The sequence below is a fragment of the Panthera pardus genome, unplaced genomic scaffold, assembly GCF_024362965.1.
Source record: "Panthera pardus isolate Hobbes unplaced genomic scaffold, ASM2436296v1 HiC_scaffold_17, whole genome shotgun sequence".
NCBI classification, from domain to species: Eukaryota; Metazoa; Chordata; class Mammalia; order Carnivora; family Felidae; genus Panthera; species Panthera pardus.
Window position 1 is genome coordinate 144604182 of NW_026526732.1, and position 16823 is coordinate 144621004.

Below are 16823 nucleotides of genomic sequence, written 5' to 3' on the forward strand. Positions count from 1 at the left end.
GGTTGTGGGCTCGAGCCCTGCATCGGGCTCTGCACTGAGCATGGAGCCTGCTTAAGATTCTCTCTCTCTTTCCCTCTGCTCCTCTCCCCCACTCATGTGCATGCTCTCTCTTCCCCTTCTCGCTAAAACAAAACAAAACTAACAAACAAAAACTATAAAACATTGCTGAAAGAAATTAGAGAAGACGTGAATAGGTGAAAAGATATCCCATGTTCATGGATTATAAGTTTTAATACTAAAAGCAATTTATAGAGTGCAATCCCTATCAAAATCCCAATGATGATATTTGCAGAAATAAAAAAACCCATCCCCCATATGATTCTAAAATCATATGGAATCTCAAAGGACTCCAAATAGCCAAAGCAATCTTGAAAAAGAAAAACATAAAGTTGGAGGTCTCACATTTCCTGATTTTTAAATTTACTTCAAAGCTACAGTAATCAAAACAGTGTGGCATTGGCATAAACACAGACATGTAGACCAATGGAGTAGAATACAGATCCCAGAATAAACTCTTGCATATATGATCAAATGATTTTTGACAAGAATGCCAAGACCATTTAATGGAGAAGGGATAGTCTTTTCAACAGGTTGTGTGGGAAAAACTGGATATCCACATGAAAAAGAATGACGTTGGACCCTTACTTTGCCCCATATACAAAAGTAAAAATAATCAACTCAAAATGGATCAAACACCTACTCGTAAGAGCTAAAACTACAAAACAAGAGAAGAAAACATGGGGGGAAACTTCATGACATTGGATTTGGCAAGGATTTTTAGGGTGTGACACCAAAATATAGGCAACAAAAGAAAATATAGATGAATTTCATCTCAAAGAATTAAATAAACACAGTGAAAAGGCAACCCATGGAAAGGAAGGAAATATTATCAAATCTTATACCTGATAAGGGATTAATATATATTAAAAAACTCCTACAATTCAAGAACAAAGCAACCCAAAATTTCTGATTAAAAAATGGACATAGGATTTGAATAGACATTTCTCCAAAGATATACAGGTGAGCCAAAAGCACATGAAAAGATGCTCAACGTCTAGTCATTAGGGAAATGCAAGTCAAAACCACAACGATGGGGCACCCGGGTGGCTCAGTCGGTTAAGCATCCAACTCTTAGTTTTGGCTAAGGTCATGATCTCATGGTTCTTGAGATGGAGTCCCACGTCGGGCTTTGGGATGACAGCACAGAGCCTGCTTGGGATTTCTCTCTCTGCCATTCTCTCTCTGCTGCTTTCCCACTTGTGTGTGCATGCCTGCGCTCTTTCTCTCTCTAAATAAATAGTTAAATAAACTTAAACACACACACACACACACACACACACACACACACACAATGAGATATCACTTCACACCCATTAGGATGGCTGTTATAACAACAAAACAACACTCCTCTGAAAATACCAAGTGCTGGCAAAGATATAGTGAAATCGGAACACTTGTGCATTGCTCCTGACAATGTAAAATGGTGCAGCCACGTGGAAGACAGTATGGTGGTTACCCAGAAAAACGAAACAGAATAACATTATGATCCAACAATTCCACTTCTGAGTATATATCCAAAAGAATTTAAAGCAGAGATTTGAACAGATATTGGCACATCAGTGTTCATAGCAACGCTATTCACGACAGTTAAAAGATGGAAACAACCCACATGCCCATCAAAGAACAACCGATAAACAAAATGTGGTATATACATACAATGAAATATTATCCAGCCTTAAAAAGGAAGGATATCTATTGGGCACCTGGGGGCTCAGTCAGCTAAGCCTCCGACTCGATCTCAACTCAGGTCTTGATCTCAGAGTCGTGAGTTCAAGCCCTTTGTCGGGCTCCATGCTGGGTGTGGGGCCGACTTAAAAAAAAAAAACAAAAGGGGCGCCTGGGTGGCTTGGTCGGTTAAGCGTCCGACTTCGGCTCAGGTCATGATCTCACGGTCCGTGGGTTCGAGCTCCATGTCGGGCTCTGTGCTGACAGCTCAGAGCCTGGAGCCTGTTTCAGATTCTGTGTCCCCCTCTCTCTGCCCCTCCCCCGTTCATGCTCTGTCTCTCTCTGTCTCAAAAATAAATAAACGTTAAAAAAAAAATTAAAAAACAAAAACAAAAACAAAAGGAGTGGATGAACCTTGAAGACATTCTGCTAAGTGAAATAAGCCAGACACAAAAAGATAACTATTGTATGATTCCACTTATATGAGGGACATAGACTAGTCAAATTCATAGAGACAGAAAGTAGAACAGTAGTTTCCAGCGGCCAGGAGGAGAGGGAAATGAAGAGTTATTTTTTTAATGCATACAGTTTCAGTTTGGCAAGATGAAAAGGTTCTGAAACTGGATGTGGTGATGGTTGCAGAGTGTGTGAATATGCTTTAATGCCACTGAACTGCACACATGAAAATGGGCAAGAGTAAACTTTGTTATGTTATGTGTATTTTACCACAAACAAAACTTGGTATTTTATTTCATTTATTTAGTTTTTATTTTTTTTAAACGTTTTTTATTTATTTTTGAGACAGAGAGAGACAGAGCATGAACGGGGCAGGGGCAGAGAGAGAGGGAGACACAGAATCGGAAGCAGGCTCCAGGCTCTGAGCCATCAGCCCAGAGCCCAACTCACAGGGGGCTTGAACTCACAGACCGTGAGATCGTGACCTGAGCTGAAGTCGGACGCTTAACCAACTGAGCCACCCAGGTGCCCTATTTTTTAAAGTTTATTTATTTATTTTAAGAAAGAGAGTGTGAGTGCATGTGAGGGGAAGGGGGAGAGAGAGAGAGAGAGAGAGAGAGAGAGAGAGAGAATCCTAAGCAGCACAGAGCCCAATGCAGGGCTCAATCTCACAAACCCGTGAGATCATGATGTGACCCAAAATCAAGAGTCGAACGCTTAACTTAGGTGCCCCAAAACTTAGGAATTCTTAAACTGGTCCAAAGGAGGATGGATATTGAGTAGTGGTGGTAGTGGTGGGAGTAGTCTCAGCAGAAATAAGGGAAAATCATGTCTGGAGGGAGCTTTCACAACCCAGGCCACTTGCGTCATCCACGAGGGAAAACAAACCCCCACTTTAGCGCACAATCAGAAATTATAAAACACACAGGGAACTGAGCTATGGTGAGCAGCAGCATGCAACACAAATGGGAGGGTTTCTGTCCCCCAAATTTGAGATAATAGAACAGTCTGGAAGACTTTCAAATAGCTATGCTTAAGATGATTAAGGAAATAAATAGGTTGCTGGAAAAAGGAGAAGCCAGGTTTAGGAAGTAGAGTGGAGCGTGAGAATTTGAAGAGTTGAGGAAAGTGGGTCAGTCTGTCGGGAGGAGGAGGGAGTGGAGGAGAGAAGGGTATGAATCACCAGATTCCACCACAGCCCAGCCCGAAAGGCAGCTCTCCCAAGGGGCTTAGCTGATAAAGCTGTGAGATGGTATCTTTCGTCTAGGGACAGGAGAATGTGGCAAGTCCATGAAAGCTGCTTGGGCTTGAGATAGAAATAAGGGGACTTAGAAGAAAACTTCCCAGGGAGTAAAGTGCTGAAGACCCCGTCTGGGAGGGGCTGGACAGAAGTGGGAAGGACACAGTTCTCAGACACTGCCTGGGTGGAAGCAGGCACCACACTCGGGCTGCCCTGTGTGACAGGGAAAAACAGCTTTGTATTCGTTCACTCGTCATTCATTCATTCATTCATTCAACAAAGATTTGCAGCGTTTCCCCACTGTGCCAGGTGCTGAGCTGCGTGAGAAAGATAGACCCAGTCCCCACTGTCGTGACGCAGGAGATGCACCAGGAAGCATGGATAGTGTTGTGGGTAAGAGTGTGGGGTTTTCCAGGTCGGTGACCTTGGGCAAGCTATTTCCCTGCTTGTTAGCCTCAGTTTCCTCATCTGTATATTGGGTTTAGAACAGAACCTACCCCATAGGATGGTTGTCAGCATTAAGTGAGTTAATACATGGGCTTAGGATAGTGCCTCACACATTCTAAGTGCTCATTGAGTTAGCCAATATGAAAGTATCTATTATTATTATTATTATTATTATTATTATTATTATTACAGGTGGGAGAATTAACAGGGCCTCAAGTTGTAGCAGGAAAAAAAATACAGCAGCCTAGCCTGCCTTTTCCCCTGAGCAGCTGCATGGGGAGGACACGGGGGCAGGGGCGCTGGTGTGAGTTGCGGGGGGGGTGAGGGGGGGCGAGGGGGACAGAAAAAGAGGAGCCTGATTTGCTGGAGAGGGGAGGTTGAGATGGGAACAAGGGCTGGGAGGCTGACCACGGCCAGTCTCAGTGTCTGGGGACAAGGGCGTGCCGCTCGAAAGGCCCATTCTGCAGGTGCACATTCCCAAGTGGTTCTCGGAGTCCCTGCCACGTGGGCGATCTCATTTATTCAGAGGACAGCTCTGAGGTGGGTCTCAAAATCACCGCACACAAAGGACCTTGCTCAGAGAGATAATGTCCTTACAAGTGAGGGGCGGGACCAGAGCCTGGGACCTGCCGCTAGGGGGAGCTGAAGAGCGGGAGAGCAGGAGAGTCAGAGGCTGAGGGCCAGCAGCCAGGAGAGCAGAGTGGAAGACAGGAGGTGAAGTTCCAGGAAGTGGATAGGGAAGGAGAGGGGGTGGGAGAGGTGACAGAATCAGGCACGTGGAGGATTGGCTGCGGTGTACATCAGCTGTGTTTTTATCTATAAACCATGATTGGGAGGAAATACGTATTTTCTTCATTGCTTTTAAGTTTTCATTAATATAAGAGGGAGGGAGCCAAAGCACAAGAGACTCTTAAAAACTGAGAACAAACTGAGGGTTGATGGGGGGTGGGAGGGGGGGAGGGTGGGTGATGGGCATTGAGGAGGGCACCTGTTGGGATGAGCACTGGGTGGTGTATGGAACCCAATTTGACAATAAATTTCATATTAAAAAAATAAATAAATAAATACCAAACTGTTAGCTCTGTATGGCTAACTTGTGAACAGAATATAAAGCACTTTCTCAAGGGAATATTAGAAATACAAAGAATATTGTTCTAAGATAGCATCATTTAGACTTCTTTATGGAATTGATTGAGTTTCCACTGTTCTAAACTTGATGGAGGAAATCTTTCCCGGTAGGTGGCTAACACTTGTCCGGTATGTTAAAAAAAAATTTTTTTTTTAACGTTTATTTATTTTTGAGACAGAGCATGAATGGGGGAGGGTCAGAGAGAGGGAGACACAGAATCTGAAACAGGCTCCAGGCTCTGAGCTGTCAGCACAGAGCCCGATGCAGGGCTCAAACCCTCGGACCGTGAAATCATGACCTGAGCCAAAGCCGGACGCTTAACCAACCGAGCCACCCAGGCGCCCCGTTGTCTGGTATGTTTTGAAAGGAAGTCTATGTGTCTCCTGTCACCTGGGCTTATTTTACCAAAGAGAAAATAGTTGTGAGCTAACCTTTGGAAAACCTCTAGATTTCTATTTCTTTTCCAAGGAGTGTTCTGCTGTTTGTGAAAAGGAAAACTAAAGAGCCCAAGTCACTTATGTGTTTTAAATAAATAAGTAAATAAAATAAATCAAAAAAATTTTTCATTAATGTAAATTTATACATATATTTATTTCTAAGTAGAAATGTATATAAATATACATTTATTATTATTTCTTTATTATTATGGGGTTATTATCCACACATATTTTAAATCAAGTTTCATTTCATATAGCGGTGTCACTCCACCACGAAAAAGTTAAGCCAAAGAGGGGGAAAAAATTCCATCTCTAGTATTTTCGTTTTATCTCTGAGCAGGTGATACTCAAAGTGTGGTCCATGGCCTGATGCCATGGCGCCAGATGTTCGTTACAGCTCGTCAGCACAACACGTGCAGAAGACAAGAGTGAGCATTGAGAAGCTCCTACAGCAGTGTAGTTGTTCTATGCCTGTGGAATCTGTGATTTTTTTTTTTTGTTTGAAGTTTATTTATTTATTTTTGAGAACGAGACCGTGTAAGGCTGCGTGGGGGAGGGGCAGAGGGAGAGGGAGAGAGAGATCCCTAAGGGGAGCGCCGAGCCCAGTGCGGGGCTTGAACACACGAACCATGAGAACATGACTCGAGCCTAAATCAAGAGTTGGACACTTAATGGACTGAGCCCCCTAGGCGCCCCTGGAATTTGTGATTTAAAAATCGGGGCTTGTGGGGCATGTGGGTGGCTCATTTGGTTAAGTGTCCAACCCTTGATCTTGGCTCAGGTCTTGATCACATGGTTGTGAGTTCAACCTCCTCTTTGGGCTCCATGTGTGAAGCCTATTTAAAAAAAAAGGAAAAAACTAAAGTAAAAATTGGGGCTTGTATTTTGTATATCTTTTTTATTTCATTTTTCTTTTTAAAAAAATATTTATTTATTTATTTATTTTGAGTGGGGGTGGAGAGAGAGGGAATCTCAAGCAAGGCTCCACAACGTCAGCGCAGAGCCCAACATGGGGTTCGATCTCACAAACCTTGAGATCATGATCTGAGCCAATATCGAGACTCAGGTGCTTCTCTGTCTGAGCCACCCCAGGGGCCCCCATTTCATTTTTCTAATAATTATTATCTTGAAATAATCATAGACTCAAAAGAGTCACAACAAGAACATAGAGTTCCATGAATCCTTTGCCTAGTTCCCCCTAATGGTGACACCTTCTATAACTGTGGCACTATATCAAAGCCAGGAAATTGATGTTAGTACAGCACAGTTAACTGAATTACAGACTTTAGTCAGATGTCACTTATCTGTGAATGTGTGTACGTGTCTGTGTGGGTAGTTCTGCGCAACTTGATCTCAGATCGTGTAGACCTCCCGACAACCAAGACAGAATTTAAAGCAACCCTCTCCCGCTACCCCTCTAAAGTCACACACTGCCACCTCTAACGCTGTCCCTGGCAACGGTCTCCACATGTCCCCGTAGCTATAGTTTTATCATTTTAAGAATTTGTAAGTGGAATCATATAGCAGGTAGCCTTTGGAGATTGACTTTATCACTGAGCGTCAATGCCTTTGGGATCCATCCACATTGTTGCAAGTATCAATGGCTCGCTCCATCATATGGCTGAACGGTAGTCTGTGGTCTAGAAGTACATGGTTTAACTTTTCACTGGCTGAAAAACAGTTGAGTTGTTTCCATGTTTTGGTTATTATGAATAAGGCTGCTATGAGCATCGTGTACAGATTTTTGTGTGAACATGAGTTTTCGTTTCTTTGAGATAAACGTACAAGGCCGTGATCGCTGAGACTTATGGTAAGTACACATTTACTGTGACACTTGATTTCGACTCTCACGGTTGGTGAGATCAGGGCCTGCGTCGGGCTCTGTGCTGAGTGCGGAGCCTGCTTGGGATTCTCTCGCTCTCTCTGTCCCAACCCCACGACTCACTTTCTCTCACCTTCTCTCAAAATAAACGTTAAAAAAAACTGGGCACCTGGGTGGCTCGGTCGTTTAAGTGTCTGACTTCAGCTCAGGTAGTGAGTTCTTCTGTCCCCCCGCCAAACTCAAAAATAAATTTTAAAAAAATTTTAAAAAATAAGTAAATGATTTAAAAAACCCTTTCACACTGTTCTCAAGCTGCAGTGTATGAAGGACCCAGCTCCTCACATCCTTGTCAGCATTTGTAGTTAACTCTATTTTCTATTTTAGCCACTGTTGTGAGTTGAACGTGCCCCCCCTAAAAGATATGTTCAGGTCCTAACCCCCAGGAGGGGGTGAATGTGAATGTGAGCTTATCTGGAAATAAGGTCTTTGCAGATATAATCAAATTAAGGAGCAGTCATACAGGATTAGGGTGTGCCCTAAATCCAGTCACTGGTGTCCTTCCAAGAAGGCCATGCCAAGGCACAGACAACACAGGGAAGAAAGCCATGTGACAAAAGAGGCAGAGTGATACAGCTACAAGCCAGGGAACACAAGGATTGTTAGCAGCCCCAAAAGGCTGGAAAAGCATGGAAGAATTCTTCCCTAGAGCCTTCAGAGGGAGCCCAGCCAACACTTTGATCTCAGACTTCTAGCCTCCAGAACTGTGAGGGAATACATTTCTGTTGTCTTCAGCCACCCGGTTTGTGGTGATTCGTTATGCAGCCCTAGGACACCCCTGCACCCATTTCCAGTAGGTGCTGGTGAGGCCTCAGTGAGGATCTCATTTGCATTTCCTTTTTTTTTTTTTTTTTAATTTTTAAAGTTTATTTATTTATTACTTGTGAGAGAGAGAGAGAGAGCACGAGTCGGGTAGGGGCAGAGAGCGGAAGAGAGAGAATCCCAAGCGGGCTCTGTGCTATCCGAGCAGAGCCCGACCTGGGGCTCGAAATTACAAACCGTGAGATCATGACCTGAGCTGAAACTAAGAGTCGGACTGAGCCACCCAGATGCCCCCTCATTTGCATTTCCTGGTGGATAATGATAGCGAACATGATTTTATGTGCTTCCTTGCCATCCTCTTTGGTAAAGGGTCTGTTCGTGTCCAATGCCCATTTCCAGCTTGGATTGGTTTGGGTTTTTTCACTGTTGGATTTTGAGAGTTTTTAAAAGTATCGGTCCTTTGATAGATGTGTGTTTGGCATTTGTTTTTATGGTATTTCACCAAACTGTTGGTTCGTGGTGGACTGGAAATTTTACAAAAACAAACTGGTCCTTCACCTGGGATGGTTTGAGAAGCAGAGCCTTGGTATGTTTCCCTTCTCTTTCCTTAACGCAACAGCACACATACAGTGTTGCCTCCTGACGTTTCCCCCCAGATAATTTGCTGTAAATAATTTCTCCAGCTTGCTCTGTATCTTTATGATTACCATTTTCAGTGTTTGCAAAATATGCTGGAGAAGGACCGCGCTGCAGCTTACCCAGTCAGGTGTCACGGTGAGACCACTGGGGGACTCAGGGACAGCTGCAAGCGACTCACCTTTGGGCACGGGGCTTTTTCTTATTTATCTTTATACATAACTGTTTGTTTTGTTTTAATTTTTTAAATGTTTCTTTATTTTTGAGAGAGAGAGAGTGACGGAGTGTGAGTTGGGGAGGGGCAGAGAGAGAGGGAGATACAGAATCCAAAGCAGGCTCCAGGCTCCGAGCCGGCAGCACAGGGCCCTACACGGGGCTCGAACAGACGAGCCATGAAATCATGACCTGAGCTGAAGTCGGATGCTGAACTGACTTGAGCCACCCAGGCGCCTCTTTTTCTTAGATTTTGGATGTTATTTTTTAGTTCTCATTCTCACCAGTGTAGCTTGGCTTGCTCTTTTATTAGAATTCCGGGTGCTGGTTGCCACATTCCTTATCTGCATGAAAACAAAAGGTCCCTGGTGCTGAATGGAAATTCCCCTGGGAGCATGGCTTTCATAGTCCCAGCCACCAGACAGTACAGCAAGAGCAGAACTTTACCTTCGTTCCATCCCAGTGGCTCCAAAGCAGGGGTAGCAGTCGGTGAGAAAGACACAGATCCTTTGAAAGGACACACACGTGCCTCAAAGAGCTTCAGGGAACCGTGTACTAAGGGTCAAAGCCAGCCTGCTCAAAATGCTGAAAATGGATGGTCCTGAATAAGGGGATCACAGAGAAGATGCCAGGCCTCCTTCCCTCACACCCAATCTGATATATGCCCCTCCCCCTGCACCCCAAGCCACCCGCTCACCTGGAAACCGCCGTCCTGGTTTTTCAGACCCGTGTTTTGGGCAACTGCCAACACGCTATCTCCTTTCCTTCTCCTCCTTCTGGTCCTGAATCAAAGAGTTGCCCCTCTTCTGGTCTCCCTCATCTTGCTCCTCACTCTCTTTAGCCTGAAGCAAGGGATGTGACATCTGCAGCTTGTCACGAACCCCCCGGGCAGATTCACCCGAGCCCCTCCAAGACCCCTCTACCTAGTGCTGTTGGGAAGTGAACTGAGTCAGGAATGGCTCCATCCAAAGTCAAGTCTCTACTGCCATTATGGTGCTTTTGTGGGGTGGCGTGGGGGGCAGCTCTGGAAGCCAATTTCATCCCCCCGTACTTTCCCAGCTTGTGGAATAACTTCCTGCCTTTGCCTCCCCTTACCCCCAAATCCTGGGCCCTCACACCTCCTTCCCGTCATTCTGCCACAAACTAAAAATGATACCTCTGTGTGGAAACCCGTAGCGTTCTTTCTTTCTGAAGCAGTTTCGAGGACCCTTCTCCTCAGTCTTCCCCCTAAGATGGTGGGGAGTGTGGGTGTCCCCGGGGAAGGGAGCCACCACGGAAGGGCCACCTGGCTCCTGGGAGCTGGTGGGTCTGAATTCCTGAGGGCACGGGCCTCATCACCTAGAACCCACAGTATCTGCACCTCTAGGACTCTCTGGGAAGCCCACCTTCTTCATACGATGAGTTACCTTTGTGATTCTGGGTCCTGCCTTCAGAAAGACAGGGCCCAGGAGGCACCTGGGTGGCTCAGTTGGTTGAATGTCTGACTTTTGGTTTCAGCTCAGGTCATGATCTCGTGGTTTTTGGAATGGAGCCCCACATCAGGTTCCACAATGACAGCACGGAGCCTGCTTGGGATTCTCTTTCCCTCTCTCTCTGCTCTGAATGACCGAATTCACTTAAAAATAATGGCAGGGGTACCTGGGTGGCTCAGTCAGTTGGGCATCTGACATCGGCTCAGGTCATGATCTCACAGCTTGTGGGTTCGAGCCCCGCGTCAGGCTCTGTGCTGACAGCTCAGAGCCTGGAGCCTGTTTCAGATTCTGTGTCTCCCTCTCTCTCTGCCCTTCCCCCACTTGCACACGCATGCACTCTCTCTCTCTCTCTCAAAAATAAACATTAAAAAAATAAGAATGGCAGTCTCAAAACTTGCCTCTACAGATAGGACTGATATGTTAAATATAGTGCCCGCCCCCGTGTTAGGGCAGAAGCAGGTCGGAGCCACCCAGGCTCTAATCTTGTCATTCACTAGCTGGGCAAGTCATTTACCCCTCAAACCTCACTTCATGCGTACGTAAATGAGATAACACGAACCTCAGAGAATTTCTGGGGAGATTCAACAAAATGAAGGCCAGGGCACCTGGGTGGCTCAGTCTGTTAAGCATCTGACTTTGGCTCAGGTCATGATCTCATGGTTTGTGAGCTCCAGCCCCGTTTTGGGTGACCCCGATTCTCTCTCTCTCTCTCTCCCTCTCACTCACTTGTACCCTCTGTCTCTCTCTCAAAAACAAATAGTAAAACAAGCAAACAAATAAATAAAATGAAGGCCAAACACTTGGCACTTGGTAAACAGGAACTGTTTTGAATAGGTGGAAAGAGGCAGGAGTTTCCCAGGGGCTGAATGGGATCTGCTGCTCTCCTGGTCTGAAGTTGCATAGCTCAGGGAATGGGGGCTGGGGGGCTCTGAGGAGAGGGCATCACCCCCAGGAGGGGACCACAGCGTATTACCCCAAAGAGGAAAGCTTAGCTGCCTAGCTGACACCGAATGTTAACCCGGCCCCAGCTTTTTGCAAGACCCACAGAGGCTTCCTCTCTGTGCCCCCCCTGCCCCCCCCAAAAAAAACAAGCTCAGCCAATTCCCAAAGCTTATGGCTGGGAGCCCTCGGCCTCAGCAGGGCTGGCGTCTGGCCCAGACCTCTCCTGGTCTGCTGGCTTCTTGGTGCAGAAAATTCCTGATGGAGCACAGCTGTCCCAGGCCTCCCCAGGACTCTAATGGGACATAAGTGGCCCTCTTTGATGCTGCTGACCTTTCTGTCCCACGTGTCTTCAGTTAACTAGGACCTGTCAGCTTAGGGTGACTTGGGCCCAGTTCTATGCTGAATTCCTTCGCGTGAATATGCATGCACCCTTAGCTTAAAACTTCCACTGTTCTGGATCCATAGTGCTTTGGGACACGTCCCCGGTGTCCTCCCAACTTCTGCAAGTAAAACCCTTCCTTTTCCCACTCTTTGGCTTGGTTGTGTCTCTGCGCTTCACACCCACCAAGAAGGGGACCCAACTTGGGGGACCGTATTTTGGATACCCAGTTAGGACATAACCCTTTGGGGTCCTCCAGCTCTCAACAGGTGACAGACACGGTAGGCAGCTCACCGAGGTCATGCCGTCTGTGTTGCTGGGGAACCTGCAGGGAACGGCATAGGAGAATTCCTCTTGGCACCTAATTTGTTAGGTACTTGCAACTTGACTCACTGAATGGAGTCAGTGTCCACTCTGGACATCTTTTATTATTATTATTGTTATTATTATTGTTGTTGTTTATTTCTGAGAGAGAGACAGAGAGACAGAGCATGAGCAGGGGAGGGGCAGAGAGAGAGGGAGGCACAGAATTCGAAACAGCCTCCAGGCTGTGAGCTGTCAGCACAGAGCCCAACGCAGGGCTCCAACTCACGAACTGTGAGATCATGACCTGAGCTGAAGTCGGCCACTTAACCGACCGAATCACCCAGGTGCCCCGAGTGTACACTTTTAAATTATCAACTGGGAGAGCTTACCTACCAGCTTTCTGGAGAATGGGATTTTCAGTGTGCTGAGAGCAGCAAGTCTGTGTCTCCACTAACCCTTATTATAGACCTCTTGGCAGCTGGAGACAAATTCTTTGCAGAGATCCAAGGATATGGGGAACCAGACATCAATCCTGTCAGACCACCTGCTAGGGTGCCTCCTGGGTTACTGGAAGCCTTTTGGGTATACCCCAATGACAAAGAAAACTTGTGTTCTTTTGTAATACTGCCTGGCCTCCGTACCAACTAGGAGACCAGGAGAAGAAGCCAGAAAATGGCTTGTTAAATTATAATACCATACTTCAGTTAGACCTATTTTGTAAGGAGGAAGAGAGATGGGATGAGATCCGTTATGTACAAGGCGTTATGGCCCTCCACAAGAATAAGGGACTACAGAAGAAAGGTGGGTTTAAGCCTATCCAACTATCTAACCCAAAAGGTAAGACCATGCTCTTTTGGAGGGACCCCTGAAGACCCCATAGACTTCCCTTTGCCCCAAAGATCCTTTGCCCTGAAGTCCCCAGCCCTCAGCCCCATCTGCAACTCTGTCCCCTCCAGATCCTGAGTCTCTGCCAGATCCACCCTATTTCCTCTCCAGACCCATCTAAACTGCCCCCACCTTACTCAGATTAGGGAGACTAACAGCAGACTCCCTGTGTGCAGCCCCCCAACTACTATGCACGGTAACCCTTTTTTTTTTTTTTTTAAGTTTATTTATTTTTGAGAGACAGAGACAGCAGAGGAAGGGTAGTGGAGGGGCAAAGAGAGAGGGAGAGAGAATCTGAAGCAGGCTCCATGCTGATTTGAAGCTCAAACTCAGGAACCATGCGTGAGATCATGACCTGAGCTGAAACCAAGAGTCAGATGCTTAACTGACTGAGCCAACCAGGTGTCCCATCTACTGGAGGTTTATAATATGACTTCCCTAGGACCCATATCCCTAAATTGGGCCCATTCCTAGCCACTGCCTTAAACAGGTCAGGAGTCTAATCCCTGACTAAGAGGGACTTGGATTTTAAGTCCAAGCAACCCTATAATAGATGGGAATGGTCTTGGGCATACTATCTGTAGGGGCCTTTCCTGGTTCACTGAGATCCCAGAACTAGAAAAGTCAATCAAAAATATGTCCATTCTTGGGTGGATCAGTCAGTTAAGTGTCTGACTCTTGGTATCAGCTCAGGCCTTGATGTCAGGGTTGTGAGCTCAAGCCCCACATTGGGCTCTATGCCCAGTATGGAGCCTACCCAAAAAAAGAAAAATATATATGTATATAATGTTTTATATATATATATATATATGTATATATATATATATATACACACACACACACGTATATGAATATATATATGAATACATATATATACACATATATGAATATATATATGAATACATATATATACACATATATGAATATATATATGAATACATATATATACACATATATGAATATATATATGAATACATATATATATATATATATATATATTCAACAATCTTGGAAAGCAACAGTAGTGGCAATAGAATATGAGGAAACTGCCCTCAATGCTCTGGCTGAGGTCGTATCAAAAAACAGGAGGGTCCTAAGTGTCCTAACGGCCAAGGCAGGGGGTCCCTGTGGTCTCCAGGAGATGAATGTGGTTTCTACATTAATACCTCTAACCAAGTTGAAGAAAGCCTAGAGGTCATAAAAAGAACTATAGAAATATTAGGAAAACACTGGACCTGGGACTCAATCTTTAACAGTCTACTTGGGGGATGGTTTTCATGGTTATGACCTTTGATGGGGCCCCTGTTAACCCTTGCTCTACTTATATTGTTTGGCCCATGCATCTTCAGACTCCTGGTAAACTTTGTCACAAATGCAGCTTGTTCTGTGACAGCAGTCCCCACCTTTAGGAAACACCTTTAAGGAGAACAAAACTTGTTTAGCTTTAAGGAGAGTTCCACTCTTCCAGCTGGGGAGACCACACACCCATTCTTGGCAGGAAGCAGCTACAGAAAAATGACCTTCGACCTATACCCCTCAAGAATGAGGAGGGAGATATCGCAAGGGGGGGGGGATTTTGTAGGCAGATAGGATTAGGGGTCCCCAGAAAAAGAAAGACAAGACATTGCAAGAGAAGTCATTTTAGGCCCCCAGACATTTAAAAAAAATTTTTTTAATGTTTATTTATGAGAGAGAGAGAGAGAAAGCAAGGGTAAGCAGGGGAGGGGCAGAGAGAGATGGAGACACAGAATCTGAAGCAAGCTCCAGGCTCTGAGCTGTCAGCACAGAGCCTGATATGGGGCTCAAATTCATGAGCCATGAGATCATGACTGGAGCCGAAGTCCGGCTTTCAACCAACTGAGCCACCCAGGTACCCCGATAGTGTTTCTATAAACTTAAGAAAAGTGGTGGTAGAGAACACTGTCTGGGTTCTTCCACTCCTGCTCAGCTGTGGGCCTCAACTTCCTCCTGTATCCATGAAAAATGAGGGGGGTTGGCAAAGAATCTTTTGGATTTGGTCTAGCTCTGCCCTTGGTGATTTTGAAGATGGTTCTGCTTCTTTTTTTTTTTTTTTTTTTTTAAGCTTATTTATTTTGAGAGAGAGAGAGAACAAGCGAGCACATGAGTTGGGGAGGGGCAGAGAGAGAGGGAGACAGGAATCCTAGGCAGGTTCCACGCTGTCAGTGCACAGAGCTTGATGTGGAGCTCAAGCTCACAAACAGTGAGGTCATGACCTGAGCCAAAATCAAGAGTCGGATGCTCAACTGACTGAGCCACCCAGGCGCCCTTGAAGATGGCTCTTGAGGCTGGAGGAGTCTTGCCCACAGTGGAGGGGAGAACGTACAGTATGTACCTGCTCTGTGCAGGGACAGAGCTGGGCACTTCACTCACATGGTCTCAGGTACCTTTATATTGACCCTCTGAAGATAAGATTAGCCACACTGAGCGATGAGGAAACCAAAACCAGGGAGGTTATTGGAACTTTCTAGTCACTGCAGTAGCAAACCAAAACCGGGAGTCCTACTGAGGTCTCTGGCCCCTGAGTTCCCAGCCCTTCCACTCCAAGGGACATCTTTCCGAGGGGTGAGGAAGCCCAGGGTATGTGCCTGGGTGGTTGGAAAGGAAGGGCTATTAATCTATTGGTTTTTAGATTAATGCTGTGTTTTCTTGTATATACTAGGTTTTCGTTAATTTAGTTTTCAGTACTTTCTTTTTGGGGGCGGTGGGAAATTAGTTTTTTTTTTTTAAACAAGAAAATGGAATATGGTAGGTAGTTAAGAAAATATGAGTTCCTGACAGTCTCAGCTCTAGCTGGTGAGGAGAGTCCTCAGTTATGAAAGAGCAAAGATGGGGCTTTTGTAGCAAGTACTAAATAGGTTGTGTAAATCAATACTTTGTTAATACGATAAAATGTTGACATTTGTTAAATTTTAGTGGTGGGCACAGATGCTGTTGGAATGGAGAATGTACCCAGATGCAAACAACAGACCTGGCCAAAGCTGCGACATTAAGCACACAAGACATTGAAAAAAAAAATGGCATGGTAGTTACACAAATATATGCAAAACAAAAAACAAAAAACAAAAAAACCAGGAGAGGAACATGTGTATTTAACTGATGAAAACCAAGTCTAGAAGAAAATGTCACCCAAAGAACAGAAAAAAAAAAAAAGCCCCAATAGCATTCTGAGCTATAGAAAAATTAACACCATGCTTTCGAGAAAGTAAGCAAAGATAAAATGACAGGATGAGATAAGGGAACAAACACTTTGACAAAGCTAGTGTATCAGAAACTGGATATGGCTGGAGAAAAAATAAATCGATCTAGAGGGAAAGCTTGAGAGAATTATGGGAAATGAGAAAAGAAGACAAGTGTTAAACAGAGAGAACACTATAGTTATAAAAGATCAAGACAATGAGGGGCACCTGGGTGGCTCAATCAGTTGTGTCTGACTCTTGATTTTGGCTCAGGTCATGATCTCATGGTTGTGGGATCAAGCCCTGTGTCAGGCTCTGTGAGACCATGCAGAGCCTGCTTAGGAGTCTCTGTCTCCTTCTCTGCCCCGTCTCTCCACTTGCTCTCACTCTCTCTCTAAAAAAAAAAAAAAAAAAATCAAAATCAAGACAATGAAACAAAGGAATAAACAGAGTCTGAAACAAAAACCCAACAAATGGAAAAGAAAAAGTATTCATAAAGAACATACAAGTTGTTAAGAGACTGGATCCAAAGAGTTCTCACCACAAAGAGAAATTGTTGTGTTTTTTTTTTCTTTTTACGGCATATACAGGAGATGATGGATATGAAATTAACCTACTGTGGCAAGGGTTTCACAATATCTGTAGATCAAACCATCATGCTGGACACCTTAAATTTCTACAGTGATGTATATCAATTAGCTCTCAATAAGACTGGAAG

General features: G+C 45.0%; 1 long non-coding RNA gene across 2 annotated transcripts; it reads right to left on the reverse strand.

Annotated features, from left to right (window-relative positions):
- Nucleotides 1–7500: 7500 nt before the first annotated feature.
- On the reverse strand, nucleotides 7501–10516 carry LOC109271799 (uncharacterized). 2 transcript variants are annotated; one of them, XR_002082118.2, is made up of 3 exons: nucleotides 10331–10516; nucleotides 9622–9766; nucleotides 7501–9431 (listed from the first exon to the last, which is right to left on the reverse strand). It is a non-coding gene; the product is annotated as an uncharacterized LOC109271799 (long non-coding RNA). The 2 variants fall into 2 exon arrangements; XR_002082117.2 differs by having other exon boundaries at nucleotides 7501–9525.
- Nucleotides 10517–16823: the final 6307 nt, after the last annotated feature.